Source organism: Saimiri boliviensis, chromosome 2 (genome assembly GCF_048565385.1).
Source record: "Saimiri boliviensis isolate mSaiBol1 chromosome 2, mSaiBol1.pri, whole genome shotgun sequence".
Lineage (NCBI taxonomy): Eukaryota > Metazoa > Chordata > Mammalia > Primates > Cebidae > Saimiri > Saimiri boliviensis.
This window is the reverse complement of record NC_133450.1, coordinates 69,713,158-69,728,566: the sequence shown is the minus strand read 5'-3', so window position 1 is coordinate 69,728,566 and position 15,409 is coordinate 69,713,158. Positions and strand designations below refer to the sequence as shown.

The 15,409-nt window shown below is 48.0% G+C and overlaps 1 long non-coding RNA gene across 1 annotated transcript in view; it reads left to right on the top strand.

Annotated features, from left to right (window-relative positions):
- Positions 1–1,290, top strand: part of LOC141583588 (uncharacterized) — a 52,752-nt gene extending 51,462 nt beyond the window's left edge. The window contains exons 3-4 of the long non-coding RNA XR_012516249.1: positions 252–347; positions 444–1,290. This is a non-coding gene — a long non-coding RNA (uncharacterized LOC141583588). The remainder of the gene's footprint in view (positions 1–251; positions 348–443) is intronic.
- Positions 1,291–15,409: the final 14,119 nt, after the last annotated feature.

Here is a 15,409-nt window from a genome sequence, read left to right as displayed (position 1 = left end):
GTCAGCAGTGTCCCTGGGCTCTCGGGCCTGGCACCGAGGGTGTGCACAACTGACCTGGAAGACAAATACATTTATAACATGCTGGCCCCAGTGGCATCTCCTCAAATCCTTACAGCCTGTCATCCTCCTTGTAGATACAAAGTGATGGATCAAATACATTCTAATTTACCTTTTCTGAACAAATTTGAAATGTGTTCGAAAAAACATTTGCATTGAAAATGATTGGAAAACATACAATTTTGTTCATGCAGAAAACGGAATATGGAAGAGATGGAGAAATGGTGTGACCTGCTGTTGTCAATTCACCATTTGATGGCTTGGAGACTTAGCTCAGCCCTGTAGTACTGGTAATGGAATGTTCTGGGGTATATATTTTTGGTGGTGGGGGGAATGGGTCTCGTGTGAAGGAAAATTTATTCCATAAAATGATTCTCATTTTATAGACGAGGAAGCTGAGGTTCAGAGGTTAAGAGACTTGTTGCCTGCTGATGAGTGACGACAATCGGACTGTCTGCCTCGGGTCACACCCTGCAGCTGGTCGGCAGTGTCTGCTGGGACGAGGCCAACGCGAGCTGATTGGTCTGGGCAGACCCACTGGGGGCCTGCAGAGCTGTCTACAGTCAGCAGAGCTGGGCGTGAGTGCTCTCGCCAGCAGAGAAATCAGCAAGACCTCTCCCATTTTCCTCTTCCTGCAGGCACGTCTCCCTAGAGAGGTAAGTCTCATGCATCTTAAAGCCATCACTGCAGGGAGGCAGTGAAAGGTTCAAATATGTGCCCTGGAATCTTTCCCCAAACTTTCTGACGCCACCAGAGCTCAGCATTTCCAGGAGCCTGATAAGACATGGGGATGGGGGAGGCAACGGGGCTGTTCTCCGGCTTCAGCAATCTTTAAACCTGCCAGGAGTCTCCCCGGGAGGATGCTAGGTCCCTGTGGACGCTGGGAATTCCTGGAGGATGTCCCTGCTCTGTGGCTGCTGGCAAAGGTAATGAGGATCCTACCTTCATCTCCCCTCCCTCCTCAAAGGCTGCCCCTCAATGGCACGTAGCAAAACCTGCAGAGCATAAGCAGTGCCTCCCCACCCCAGCTCAGCCTCTGCCTGTCATCATGCCCTTCGCGGGACACCTCTGGACATCCGTCTGGCAGGAAGCGTCTCCTTGTCACAGCCCCATTTCCTTGCGCTCAAGTCGGGATCTGAGGCTCAATCTGGAGTTGACGTGACACTGTTTATAATTCCTCGCGGTTCCTCTAGGGTTATCCGGTGCTGGCCAAGCCCACCTCTTGCCTTTCATTTCAACCCTGAAATATGCACCCAGTTAGGGGTATGGGGATGGGATGGGGGAGGGATCCTACTATAGCCCTCGGCTTGTGGCTTGCACAGCCAGCCAGGGTTGGGGTGACGAAGGGAGGGTGGACTCGCTGCAGGGTTTCCAGCCACACAATAATTCCACCAACCACCAGCAGCCACCCAGGCCACAGCTGATGGAAGGAGCAGCTCAGAAAGAGTTGAGGAGGGCAGTGATCAAGACTGCTGAGTGGTGGACAGGCAGCCCAAAGGGAAACTGAGGGCAGGAGAAGGGATGGAGAGGCCCTAAGGAGGAATGGGAGGGTGTGAGCCAGGGTACTTAGCATGAATCATTCATTCATATGCACATTTATTCATTCATTGCCTGTGCTCATTCAAAAAGCATTTAGTGAGCACCTAACTAATGCATGGCTTTGCTCATCACCAGCCCTGTCTGCAAGCTTCCCCATGTAAACATTAGGTTGGTGCAAAAGTAATCGTGATTTCTGCCATTACTTTTTTGTTTTATTTTTTTGAGAGGGAGTCTTGCTCTGTGGCCAAGCTGGAGTGCAATGGTGCCATCTCGGCTCACGGCAACTCCACTTTTGGGTTCAAGCGATTCTCTGGCCCCAGTCTCCAGAATAGCTGGGACTACAGGTGTGCATCACCAAGCCCAGCTAATTTTTGTATTTTTAGTGGAGATGGGGTTTTACCGTGTTGGCCAGGATGGCCTTGATCTCTTCACCTCCTGATCCGCCAGCCTTGGCCTCCCAAAGTGGTGGGATTACAGGCATGTGCCACTGCGCCTGGCCTCTGCCATTACTTTAAAAGTAGGAACCACAGTTACTTTTGCACCAACTTAATAGTACAAATTTTTCCCATGCCTTGTTTGCTTGTCTGTGCAAGGCACTGACTGACATGACATGTTAGCCCATTTAATCATCACGTCAAACCTCTGGGAGGGAGTATTTTTTATCATTTTACAAATGAGAAAACAGAGGCACAGAGAAGTTAAGTAACTTGCCCAAGACCACACAGGGAGTAGCAGAGCTTGGAATAACACCCAAGTTTGTCTGAGACCTCTGCAGCTGTGTTCTCAGCTCTGCACTGTACACACCAGTGAGAAGGTCCCACTTATCTAACAGACCAGTGGAGAGTAGTTTCTGGAAGGAAAGGTGGGAAGGGGGATCGGTAGTTGTCCAGGGACTCAAGAGAAGGAGGCACCAGGTCCCATTCCCAGGGCTGGGCACTGTCACAGCTTAGGGCTGCGGCTGTGTCCACCCACCGGAGTCTGGCCGCACGCTGCTGAATTGAAGCTTTCAGCTGTTGTTTTTGGCACCAAAGACCCGGTTTGATTTGACTTGTTGTTGGTAGTTTTGGCATATCTTGTGAGGTTTTCTTTTTAATGACGAGATTAACAGTCACAGCATATTACTTGTCTTTTCGGGCGAATTCCACAAACATTGATGGAACCTTTGCCAAGGTCCAGAACCATGCTGAGGAATTGGTCCACAGTTCCTCATTTAACCCTACTATAATTAGCCCCTCTTTATCATTTCCATTTTATAGAAATCCAGGGGTGAAGAGGACTGTTCCAGGCCACTTGGCTAACAAATACAATTATTATGCCTGCAATTTATTGGGCATCTATAATGTGCTGGACACTTCTGTCCATTCCTTCTAATTCTCACAGCTCCCCTAAGATAGGAGCAATCATAGTAACCTTACCAAGAAAGAGACTGAGGGTCAGAGAGGCCAGACAGTCAGGATATGAGCAAGAATTCAGACCCCGGGGCAAAACTTTTTATTCTGTGTTGTAATTTATTCCATTTCTCTTTATTGCATTCTTTATACAAGTTTTGTTTTTTTAATTTTGGATTTTCTGTTACTAGATTTTTCGGGGCTTATCTCCTGATCTCTTCTTTCTGCTTTATTGCCTCAACTATTCAGCCTGGGTGTGTTGAGCACCTTCTGAGTGCCAGGGCCTGTGCTGGGCACTGGGGAGCAGCAGGGAGAGGAGACACAGACCCAACTCCTAAGAAGTTTGCAGCAATGAGAAAGGCAGACAGATCAGTCAGCTACAGCTGTGCTGCCAGGAGGTTGTGACAGAGGTCATGTCACTGGGCAAGCTTCAGGCTCCCCTCTGCAAAATGGGAATATCAGGAGGATTTACCAAGAGTCCTGATATAAAGCGCTAAGGGTGATGACTGGCAGGTGGGGATCTCACATGATGAGGTGCAGATGACGTCATGATTACGTTACCTTCCCAGAGAAATGGCCAGATTTTTCTCTCAAGAAGCCCCAAAATGTTTATATGTTAAATTTTCAGTATATTAAATGCTGATATTTATACTCCATGGATAGGATCATAATAGATCAGAAATAGGAGAGCCCTAGCAGATATAATAGATCCTCTGGTCAGCCTCCCTGCTATATCATGTGTAACCGAATTTGAAAAATGTTAAGCTAGCTTGACACAGATGTGGGATTTGGATAAATGTTTGCATATTTGTATGTGTCTGTGAGTGTGCATTCTATAGTTCCTTTTATTTGCAATTTTGTTTCATCTGTTTCATAACAATAGTTTAAATAACCCTATACCCTACATTGTTGGTGACAGTCCAAAACCCCTTTAGAAAGTGACATGAATTAAAATGTAAACATTTTCATGAGAAAAATATAAATGTAAAAATGCACAAAAATCATCACATCAGTGTTCTCGAAAACAGCAAACCCCAGGAGTTATGACCTTGTGGTCGATCTAATCAATGGAACATTATATGGACATTAACAGAAAAGTTAAATGAATACAAAAGATGCGAAGCATATGTAGTTTGCTTGCCATTAGGTGAATCAGTCTTAATCTACATTCTAGGGGCTACTTTTTTTATAGTTTAATGTATTTTTAATAGCAAACCTATAGGAACAGTACAGAAGACAGACAACATTAAAAACATGTACTTGTTTATAGGTCACCTCAGTTAGAGAAGTGCAGTGAATGGCTGGAATCTACCGCATCATCAAAACGCTCCCAACACCACTGAGTTGCCGTCAATAAGAAATTTACTTGTTTTAAAAAAATCCAAATGCTGGCATTGTCCAGAAAAATTTAACAAGTTGATTTAGAATTATTATAGAGTTGAACCACTGAAACTTGTTCACTGAAACATTTTAACTTGCATTAATGCCAGAAACATGCCTTATTCAGGAAAATACCTGCTGCAGAGGAGGGTACTTAACATTTGAAGCAGCTCATCAGATTCGCGTCTTCTGGAGCCAGCCTGGAAGGACTCTCAACGGCCCAAGCTGGAACAATTTGAGGCACGAAATTTAGAACGTGCAATTCAATTATAGCCCAAAACATAGACTAAATACCCATGAGTCCATAGGGATTTTTTTTATTGCATTTTAGGTTTTGGGGTACATGTGAAGAACATGCAAGATTGTTGCATAGGTACACACATGGCAGTGTGGTTTTCTGCCTTCCGTCCCCTCGCCTGTATCTGTCATTTCTCCCCATGCTATCTCTTCCCACCTCCCCACCCCCCGTCCCTCCCCCATTTTCCCCCAACGGACCCCAGTATGTAGTGCTCCCCTCCCTGTGTCCATGTGTTCTCAGTAAGTCCAGCCTACATTCAAGGGTTGGGGGCAGCTACACTTTATCTCCAGGAGAGGGGCTCTTTATCCCCGCCGCTCCCTTGAGTGTGGACTGGACACGTTGCCTTCTTCTCATCAGTGAATTCTTCTGATTTCTAAAGGAAGATTTATCTCCTGTCCCCAGGAGATAAAATAAACAAATTGGGGACAGGAGATAAATCTTCCTTTAGAAATCAGAAGAATTCACTGATGAGAAGAAGGCAACGTGTCCAGTCCACACTCAAGGGAGCGGCGGGGATAAAGAGCCCCTCTCCTGGAGATAAAGTGTAGCTGCCCCCAACCCTTGAATGTAGGCTGGGCTTACTGCCTTGTTTTCAAATACAGAATACGAACAGGGAAAGAAAATGAACTACAGTGAATACTGGCAAACAAGACCCTAACCAGAGACCAGTGTCAATATCAGCGATGGGTCACGTTGAAGGCACAGGTCTCTGATATGGTGAGGACACTTAGCCTCTGTGGGAATCTTGCTCAAAGTGAATCACCCAGTTGGCTATAACAAAAACATCAGATAAACCCAAATTGTGGGATATTCTACAAAGCTCCTGACAGTGCTTGTCTAAACAGTCAAGATCACTGACAATAAGGGAAGACTAAGAAACCGTCACAGACCAGAGCACCCTAAAGGAGACGTGATGACTAAATATAATGTGGTTTCCTGGATGGGACCCTGGAAGAGAAAAGGGACATGAGTGGAAAACCCTAGGGGAAATACGATTCAGGTCTGGAGTTTGATTAGTGGTAGCATACCAATGTGAGTTCATGAGTTGTGGCAAATGCGCCATAGTAATGCAAGCTGTTCCCATTGGGGAAACTGAGGGAGGGTGTATTTATGGGAACTTTCTGTGCTATCTTTGCCACTTTTATAAAATTATTCCAAAACTAGAAGTTTATCACAATTTTCACCTTTTTAAGAAGCTTCTAGAAGTGCTTTGGCCATCTTTATTTCCAGTGAAAACCAGAGCGTGACGTTATGTTAGAAATGGTTTTCTGTGGCTGAAGTGAGGGGTGCTCACCACTGGGGCTGTTGCCCAGGCTGTCCTGCCTGGGCATAACTCATCTTGAAGAATCTGGAAACCTTAGTGTTAGGGTCTTCAGCCTTTGTAGTGCTGCCCAAGATGTGTGATTCCAAATTCGTCTCTATTTGGGTGCACATGGGAAATTGGTTACCGGAGTTTGTCAAGCTTTGCTGAATCTTGCAGCTAGAATATGGGCAGGCCTGCTGTAGGAGTCCCTAAAGAATAAAGGAATAAAGCCTGGACTTCCCTGGAGCCGCTGAACAGTTCTAGGACAGCTTTTGTGAATGCCTGCTGTTAAGTATGGACACATGAGCAAAAAAAGTTGACCCGAAACTTGTTTTCACTCTCACCTGGTAGTGAGGTTATAATGGGAGGTCTCTGACATTCCCCAAAGAGCCCCAGAATTGCCCTTTCCACATGTCAGCTCTTGGAACTCATACACACACAGCCTTTTACCTACGTGCTGTGTGCGTATGAGTTGAGGCTCTTCTATTTGCAAATTTTCAAAACCTAACTCAAATTGGCTTGATTCACAAAAAGAAATGTATTGACCTGTGTTTCTTTCTGGGAAGTCCAAGGAGGTGGTCTCTTCTGGCACGAATGGACCCAGAGGTTCAAATGATGTCAGCTTTGAACTTTCCCCCACCTTTCAACTCTGTCTTCATTCTTCAGTAGGCTTTCTCCACGGCAGCCCCAGGCCTCTGTTATCTGGATTGCTCCGGAGCTGGAAGAAATGATAGTCTCCCCTTTCAGTCCCACCAAAGTCCCAGGGAAGACTCTTACCGAGCCAGGCCTGAACCCTTTATAGTCAGTCACTCTGATTGTTCTGGTGTGCTCCCCTGGGACAACCCCATCTGAAACATATTGATTGTTGCAGAATGGGGGAAAGATGATCTCCAAAGAATGAGAACCACTGTTCTATCTTAAGCCATGTCTTCAGCTAGAGCTCATTTCACAAAAGAAACCAACTAAGAACAATGCAGTGTTAAAAAAAAAAAAAAGAGCATGCAGTTAGAATCTCTAGAGAACAGAGTCCTGGCCAGGGATCTGGAGTCAGAAGTTCTAATCCCAGTTCCCCAGTTCTCCTCTAAATCACCAAGTGACGCTGGGCCAATCACCTCCTCTCTTGACTACCCAGAGAGGCATTCTGTAAAATGGCTCTCTCCCCAAGTTTAGTTTTTATTTCCTGGTCATGGAGTGGGCCCAAACACACACAGCACCTCCCCAGCCCCACCTCATCTTTTTTTTTTTTGAGACAGAGTCTTGCTCTGTTGTCAATCAGACTGTTGTTCTCTGAGCACCAGACCCCATCCCAGGCTTCTGTGTGTCCCCGGCACCCAGCTCAGGCACCTGGCTGAGGAAGGGGCTCAGCTCAGCCTCTGTGACATGGACTCTATGGGATCTGAGCCTCCTGCACTTCCTTCTGCCAAATGCGTGCTGGGAATGGGTTATGCAGGGGTTTAGAGAGGGGGCAGACGGAGGGGAAAGGAATCTACATTTGGAGAGCATTTATCCAGCCAAGGGCTTTCATGTTTGAGCACCGACACATTACGACAACCATACAAGGAGATTTTATCATCCCCATTTTAGTGATGAGGAAGCAGAGACACTAGGAGCCTGAAAGGCATGACTAAGGCACACAGGGGCAGGTGGCAGATCCGGGATCTGAGCCCAGCTCCTCTGCCCAAGAAGGGAGGTGGCACCTGGGCTTGGCCTCCATGCCACCTCGTCCTGCCCTGGAGGGTCACCACGGCCAGGCCTCAGCACACACCGGGGCTCCTAGGAGTCAGGCTTGCCACCTTTTACACCCGCACACCTCCCGAGTCCCCTTTCTCCCTTCATATAATCGATGCTTAACACACTTTGAATGATTTTATTACTGAAAAGGCAAAGTGGAAAACTGGCAGTTTCAATTCTGAACTGTGTGTCCCTGTAAGACAGGCTGTTTTCATCCTCTTCACCAGGACCCACAGAATGGGAAGAGCATCTCTGAGCACACCCCAGATGGAATGTGATGGGATGTACTAGAATGTAATGGGACGTGCCGGAATGTGCTGGAATGTGCTGGAATGGGATGGGATGCTGTCAACTGCAGCAACAAAGAGGCTCAGAGCCAGGCACAGTGGCTCACACCTGTAATCCCAGCACTTTAGGAGGCCAAGGCAGGCTGATCACCTGAGGTCAGGAGTTCAAGAACAGCCTGGGCAACCTGGCGAAACCTGTCTCTACTAAAAATGCGAAAATTAGCAGGTACTCAGGAGACTGAGGCAGGAGAATCTCTCAAACCCAGAGGCAGAGGTTGCAGTGAGTCAATATCGTGCCACTCTCTCCAGCCTGGGCAGCAGAGCAAGACTCTGTTTCAAAAAAAAAAAAAAAAAAAAAAAAAAAAGAAAGAAAGAAAAAGAAGAAAAAGATGGGGTGGGGCTTGGGAGGTGCTGTGTGTGTTTGGGCCCACTCCATGACCAGGAAATAAAAACTAAAGTTGGGGAGAGAGCCACTTTCAGATCACCAGATCGAAATCTCGACCTCGATGCTCAAAATGCTTTTCTTTATTACTAAGCTGAGTAGAGCCTGCGGTTTCTTAGCCTTGTGTCTCCGCTTCGCTTTCACCCTGGTTTTCAGAGGAGAGCTGGAAGCAGTTAAACATCCAGGTGTGGCTGATGAAAGGGCACATGTACAAGATTGAGATTCAGTTTGGGTTTGTTCTGGAAATTTTTCTTGTTTTGTCTAGATTTGCCCCACTTCTTTTCGAGGACTCAGATGCACCAGACTTACTTTTTAGCTGCAGAGGTCTGTAGAAACTACCTGGTTTAATGTCCCTTTTTAATTTTATTTAATTTAATTTTTTTGAGACGGAGTTTCACTCTTGCTGCCCAGGCTGGAGTGCAATGGTACGATCTTGACTCACTGCAACCTCCGCCTCCCGGGTTCAAGTAATTCTCTTGGCTTAGCCTCCTGAGTAGCTGTAACTACCGGCACACACCACCACGCCTGGCTAATTTTTTGTACTTTTAGTAGAAGCAGGGTTTCACCATGTTAGCCAGGCTGGTCTCGAACTCCTGACACCAGGTGATCCGCCCACCTCGGCCTCCTAAAGTGCCGGGATTACAGGCATGAGCCACTGCGCCTGGCCTAATGTCTCCATTAGGAGATAAAGGCCAGAGTGAGAAGGCTCTCACTAGAGCAGGCGTCCCCAAACTACGGCCCGCGGCCCCCTGAGGCCATTTACCCAGCCCCCCCCCGCCACACTTCAGGAAGGGACACCTCTTTCGTTGGTGGTCAGTGAGAGGAGCACAGTATGTGGCGGCCCTCCAACGGTCTGAGGGACAGTGAACTGGCCCCCTGTGTAAAAAGTCTGGGGACGCCTGCACTAGAGGGACGTAATTATCGCCCCTTCCTTAGGCGGCTCTGTGAAACTGAAGTGAGAGAAGCCAATCATTCAGTCAGGGCTGGGCACTCCCAGCTCCAAGGAAGGCCTCCCATCTAAAGTCGCATTGGCTTTTGATCAACACCCACGTTCTCTCTCCCGGGGCCTTCTTGCACAACTGTCCGCATCATGTAACTGCTCAAACTCTCTGCAGCCTGGCAATGAAGAGTGAACTGAAAATGCCGTCACTGCCTCTCCCCGGCTGGTCGCTGTCTAGGCAGGGATCAGCGCCAGTGGCTGGTGCCTAAGGTCACAGTTGTGTGACCTAACAGCCTCCTGAGGGTCCCGGTATCAGCTCTTTGCTGAGCCAAGGAGCCTTGGTCTCCAGATTGCTCTTGGCTGATGGGACTGGGAACATTATTTTTTTGCCAGGAAGTAATGACATGGGACACAAAACAAAGTGTCTTGGAACCAGAGTGGAGTGTCCTCGACCCGCCCCACCCTGCCCGTCGCAGGCCTCCATCAGGCTGGAGCTAGCCAGCAAGTGGATATTTTTTGTTTGTTTTTATTTTTGAGATGGAGTCTCACTCTGTCACCCAGGCTGGAGTGCAGTGACATGACCTCGGCTCACTGCATCCTCCGCCTCCTGGGTTCAAGTGATTCTCCTGCCTCAGGGTTTCACCATGTTGGCCAGGCTAGTCTCGAACTCCTGACCTCAAGTGATCCACCTGCATCGGCCTCTTAAAGTGCTAGGATTATAGGCCTGAGCCACCTGCCACAAGTGGATGTTTATGAGATAACTGTGCAGGTGGGGTTAGTGCTAAAAGGGCAAACTGAGGAAATACCCGTGATGAATAGTGACTGGCTCCCCACAAGGCCAGCAGGGCTCTCCTAACCCTCCCTGACGGGCCTGGGGAAACCCTTGATTGCCCATTCCTGCCTTAGGAAGCTGCCGGCAGCATTTGCAGCTGGTCCTAACGTTGTGCTTAGACCTGCCATCACCCCTCCTCATCCTTGCTTATAGAAGGTTCAAGAAAAAAATGCTCTGGCCCTTCTCTGGTCTCCTGAGCCTCATGTAAACTCCCAGGGCTCAGGGGGACCCAGGTGAGCCGGGAGCCCCGCTTCGGGGTTGTCAGGAGATGTGGAGGTTGGTGTGCCCAGTCAGCTGCAGCTCACACTGCATGCCCAGACAGACCCTTCAGGAGTCAAAAAGATGCCGGAGGACCTTGACGGAGCCCCGCCCACATGCAGGGTGCTCTGTGTGGGTTCTGTCTTACTCATTCCCTGGGCTCCCAGGGGCAGGTGCCCCTTTTCTCCTGATCTTAAGGATAAGAAGACAAAGACTCAGAGAGGTTAAACACATGACCCAAGCCCGCTTACAGTGGAGGGGCTGAAACTTGAATCCACCTACTCTACAGGCTTAAGCTGGGGGGGCACTTGTTTCATGTGGGTTTTTTCATTTTTTTTTTTTTAATGGAGTTTCACGCTTTCACCCAGGCTAGAGTGCAGTGTCGTGATCCTGGCTCATTGCAACCTCTGCCCCCCTGGGTTCAAACGATTCCCCTGCCTCAGCCTTTCAAGTAGCTGGGATTATAGGTGCTGGCAACCATGCCTGGCTAATTTTTGTTTTTTTAGTAGTAGGGATGGGGTTTCACCATGTTGGCGAGGCTGGTCTCAAACTCCTGACCTCAGGTATCCACCCACCTCAGCCTCCCAAAGTGCTAGGATTACAGACGTAAGCCACCATGCCCAACCTCTTTTACCTTTTTTAAATGTGCCTACAAGAAATTATATGGTTGTATTTGTTTGCTAGAGCTACTGTCACCAAGTACGGCCAATTGGATGGCTTAGACAACAGAAATTTCTTGTCTCAAGTTCTGAATCCATTCAGCCTGAGCCTCCCAGAAGTGAGCCAGCTATTTCTGAAGGTTCTGTGGGACAGCACAGAACACACACACACACACACACACACACACACACACACCCCAAGAAAAACCCAACTCTAATTTGGATTTTATTCCTTTTTTTCCTAGGCCTAAGCGATTACTCTGGTGATTTGGTTTCTTTTGAATCACTGAAGTATATTTCGCAGTTTTACCTTTTCAGTATCCTTTCAGCTCTTCGATGAGGCTGTCAGCGTCTGCAGCCTGCCTTGGTTAAGGACGGCCACCCTTTGACGAGGCGTCTGCTGCAGAACAGGCATGTGCCGGATGCTCTGTTTCAGGACTTCGCACAGCAGTTTTGCCACATAGGTCTTCATAACCAGATTTGACAGATGAGAGAAAGAGATTTGCGTTTTAAACTCTGACGATCCAGATAAGTTATTTTCACCCTTTTCTATTGTATCCACCTTTTCCCTCCTTTCCTTTTTTCCTTTAGTTGGCTCCAGCTTCTTAGTAACTTGAGGATGTTCTCCTGTTGAACTTCACCCTCTTGGCTGAGGGATGCTTTGGCGGAACACCGAGCCAGTGTGGCTGGCTGTGGGGACAGGCTCACCCAGCAAGGAGGGCAGGAGGAAGCGAGATCCTACGACGAGCCTCTCTTTCCCTGTGCTGCTCAGAGATCTCACCCAGGTCCACCTCCCTCCGAGCTGCAGCCTCAGGGAAGCTCAGCCTCTGCTTACTCAACATCTCAAGGTAGGACCAGGCTGCAGCAGCTTCTAGGGCTAGGCATGGCTGCTACTTCAGCCTGAGTTCTTTCTCTACCAGCTCTGCCTGGCGAGCAGCGACGCACCTCTCTAGACTTGGCTAAAGCAGCTTCTCTACGAATTCTCCCTGGCCTGCTCCCCACTTTCCTTCTCCCACACAACTTCTAGCAAGAGCACTAGGAGCATGTTTTGGCCATTGTTTTCCTTGTGTCTGTTCCCCCACTTGACTGGGGCCTTCCAGGGGTCTGGTTATCACCTCTTTGGGTGCCTATCCTTTCATCCTTGACCTGATATTCATCAGAGTCTTAATATTGCATGAACAAATGTCATGACTAAATAATATCAGCCACCCTGAATCAAGTCAGGATATGGTTTGCATTGCAAGAATATGTGGGCTTGCTAGGGATTGAGAGACCTGGGTCCATGCAAACCACCACTATTATCTAATGCCAGGACTTTGAGAAGGCCTCTGGGCTCTCCAGGTGGATGCAGGCTGCTTCAGGGAGAGGGCTGAGGTGTCGGAGTGGAAGAGAGGTTTGCCATTTACTGCACAAACTTCTGTATTTGTGCGTGTATGTACTTCAGAAAAAAATATTAAAAAACAAAAAAGAAATGAATGAGACAGAAATTTAATGGAAGGAGTATTGAATGAGAACTAAGCTGATTTGTGGAATATGGAAGCATGATATTCTTATACTCCTGATTTTGTGGACTGGTATTTACAGCTGTTTTGGTGACCCCAGACCAAAGGGCCTTGTCAGGACAGACAGTGGAAGCCGTAGGCAGGTGGGGTTAATTTTGCGTGAGGAAGAGGAAAAGATGCAGACATTAATGAACTATTTTGTGTGTGTCGCAGGTTATATTATGCTGCTAGTATAATATAAATTTATGACGAACGCTAATCCTTGTGAAAATCCTGCATTCCTTTCAACTATTAGTGTCCTATTGTTACTGTAACCAATTATCACAAACTTAGTGACTTTAAAGCAAGACAAATTCATGATCTTACAGTATTAAGAAATCCTAAAATCAAGGTGCTCCTTCTGGCGGCTTCAGGGGAGAATCTGTTGCCTTGCCTTCTCTAATTTCTAGAGGCCCCCTGCATTCTTTGTCACATGGCCCTATCCTCCTGCTTCAAAGCCGGTAACGTAGCATCTTTCAGTCTCGGAATTCTGCCTTTCCTGCCTCCCTCCATAGGGATCTTTTTGATTACATTGAGCTCAGCTGGGTAATCCAGGATACGCTCCTTTCTCAATATCCTTCCAGAGACCTCTGTAAAGTCTCTTTGGCCACCATGTAACGCAACATGTTCACAGGTCCTGGGGATTAGGACATGAACATCTTTCGGGGGCTGTCTTAGTCTGTTTTCTGTTGCTTATAATAGAGTGCTGAAAACTGGGTAATTTATAAAGAAAATAAATTTATTTCTTACAGTTATGGAGGCTGGGAATCCAAGGTCAAGAGGCTGCATCTGGTGAGGGCCTTCTTGCTGGTGAGGGCTCTTAATGGAGTACCGAGGCAGCTGAGGGCATCACATGGAGAGGGGGCTGAGTGTGCTCATGTGCCAGCTCAGGTCTCTTTTCCTGTAAAGCCACCAGTTCCACTCCCATAATATCCCATGAATCCATTAACCTATTCATCCATGAATGGATAAATCCATTAATGAGGGCACAACCCTCATCACCTAATCACTTCTTAAAGGTCCCACCTTTAATATTACCGTTTTGGGGATTAAATTCCAACACGAGTTTTGGAGAGGATAACTATCCAAACCTATAGCAAGGGTCATTATTCAGCCAAGAACAATGACTATCTCCACTCCACAGTACTGGAGCCTGGGGGTTCCTCCAGGTTAAAGTACTTCACCCAAGTCACGAAACTAGGGCTGAGCAGGCTCTCCTTCAACCATGATGACTTTCCTATGGTCCCAGCTGTCTGCATTGGACAGGGTCCCTTGGCACCGTTACGGAGCCTCCTGTGTATGCTGGAGGTGTGCAAGGAGAGGCAGGGGCCCACCTGGTGTAGGAGGAGGCACACATGGTAGGTAAAGTGGACATTAGGAATGCAGACTAGAGCGCCTTACGGTTATAAGGCACCCATTTACCAGCTGCTGGGAGGGTTGGAGCCAATGATTCTTTGTGAGTCCTTCTCCAGGACTTGCCCTCAGTAAGGGAGTGGCTTTGCTTCAAGTTGGGCCCCCTTCTGGGGGACAGCCCACATCTAAAGTCTTCCTCAAGGGCCACCCCAGCCGCAGAACTCCGTGCAGGATTGTTACGGCTGCATCGCTACTCAACATTCCCCCACCAGGCCTCCCCCCTCACGCCCCCACGGTAGTTCTTCATGACTCCCAGGAGCACCCTCAGCCACCCTCCTGCATCCATGTCTCTGTCTCAAGAGCTGGTCTCCCTGGAGACCTGATTTAGGGCGGTGGAGAAGAGAGGTCAGGCTGGAAGGTTTCTCAGGAGCTTCCGTGGTTTCTCCAGGCTCTGACCTTCCATGGGAAGGTGACGGGGTAAGAGCAGCTGGCCCAGGGCTGGCTCTCTGTGGCTTGTGGGAGGACTGGATGCTGAAAGACAGAGCAACGCCAACATCACCACGAGGGCTGCAAAGCTGGGTGGGAGCTGGTCCCATTGTCTCTCGACTTGGCCTCATTTCCTGCTTCTAGTTAAGCTTCGCTGAGCTCTTTGCTGTTTCTCAAACCTGCCAGGTGCTTTTCTGCCATGGGGCATCACAGGGCATCTGTACATGCTGTTCCTTCTGCCTAGAATGCACGTCCTCCAGATATCGGAGTAGCTCACTCTTTCATCTGCTTGGAGTCTGCTCAAACACCGCCTTTGCAGGGGGGCCTCCCCTGATCACCGTGTCAATCCCTGCGCCCCGCCTCTCCCAGCGCCCCGTGGCTCCCTCCCTTGTTTTTATTTTTCCAGGTAGTTTTTATCCCTTCATTACATACTATAACACCCACTATCACTCACAATGTAATATACTATGATCACTTTATAACATACAATTTCACCCATAATGTGTATTTATTTCATCTACTTGTTTATTTTGTTTGGTTTTATCTGATTTACTCATGACTGTATCTCTGTTGCCTGGAATGGTGCTTGGCACGTAGAAGGAACTCAGGAAATGTTTGTGGAATGAATGAAAGCTTGGGGGTTGTATGAAACTTTGGAAGTGATTCCGAGGGTCCAGGGCCCTTGGACCCGACCCTGTTCTGATATGATAAAGGTTAAGGATGAAATGGTGACGTGATGCCTTCCCATTTTGAGGAGCTTTGGTGCCTGTCTCTGTCCTCACTGTGCTCTCCACCCCAGGTCACAAGCCCATGGTGCCTGCACACTGTGGAAGGGCCATACATTCTTTTTTTTTGAGATGAAGTTTTACTCTGTCAACCAGACTGGAGTACAGTGGTGTGATTTGGGCTCACTGC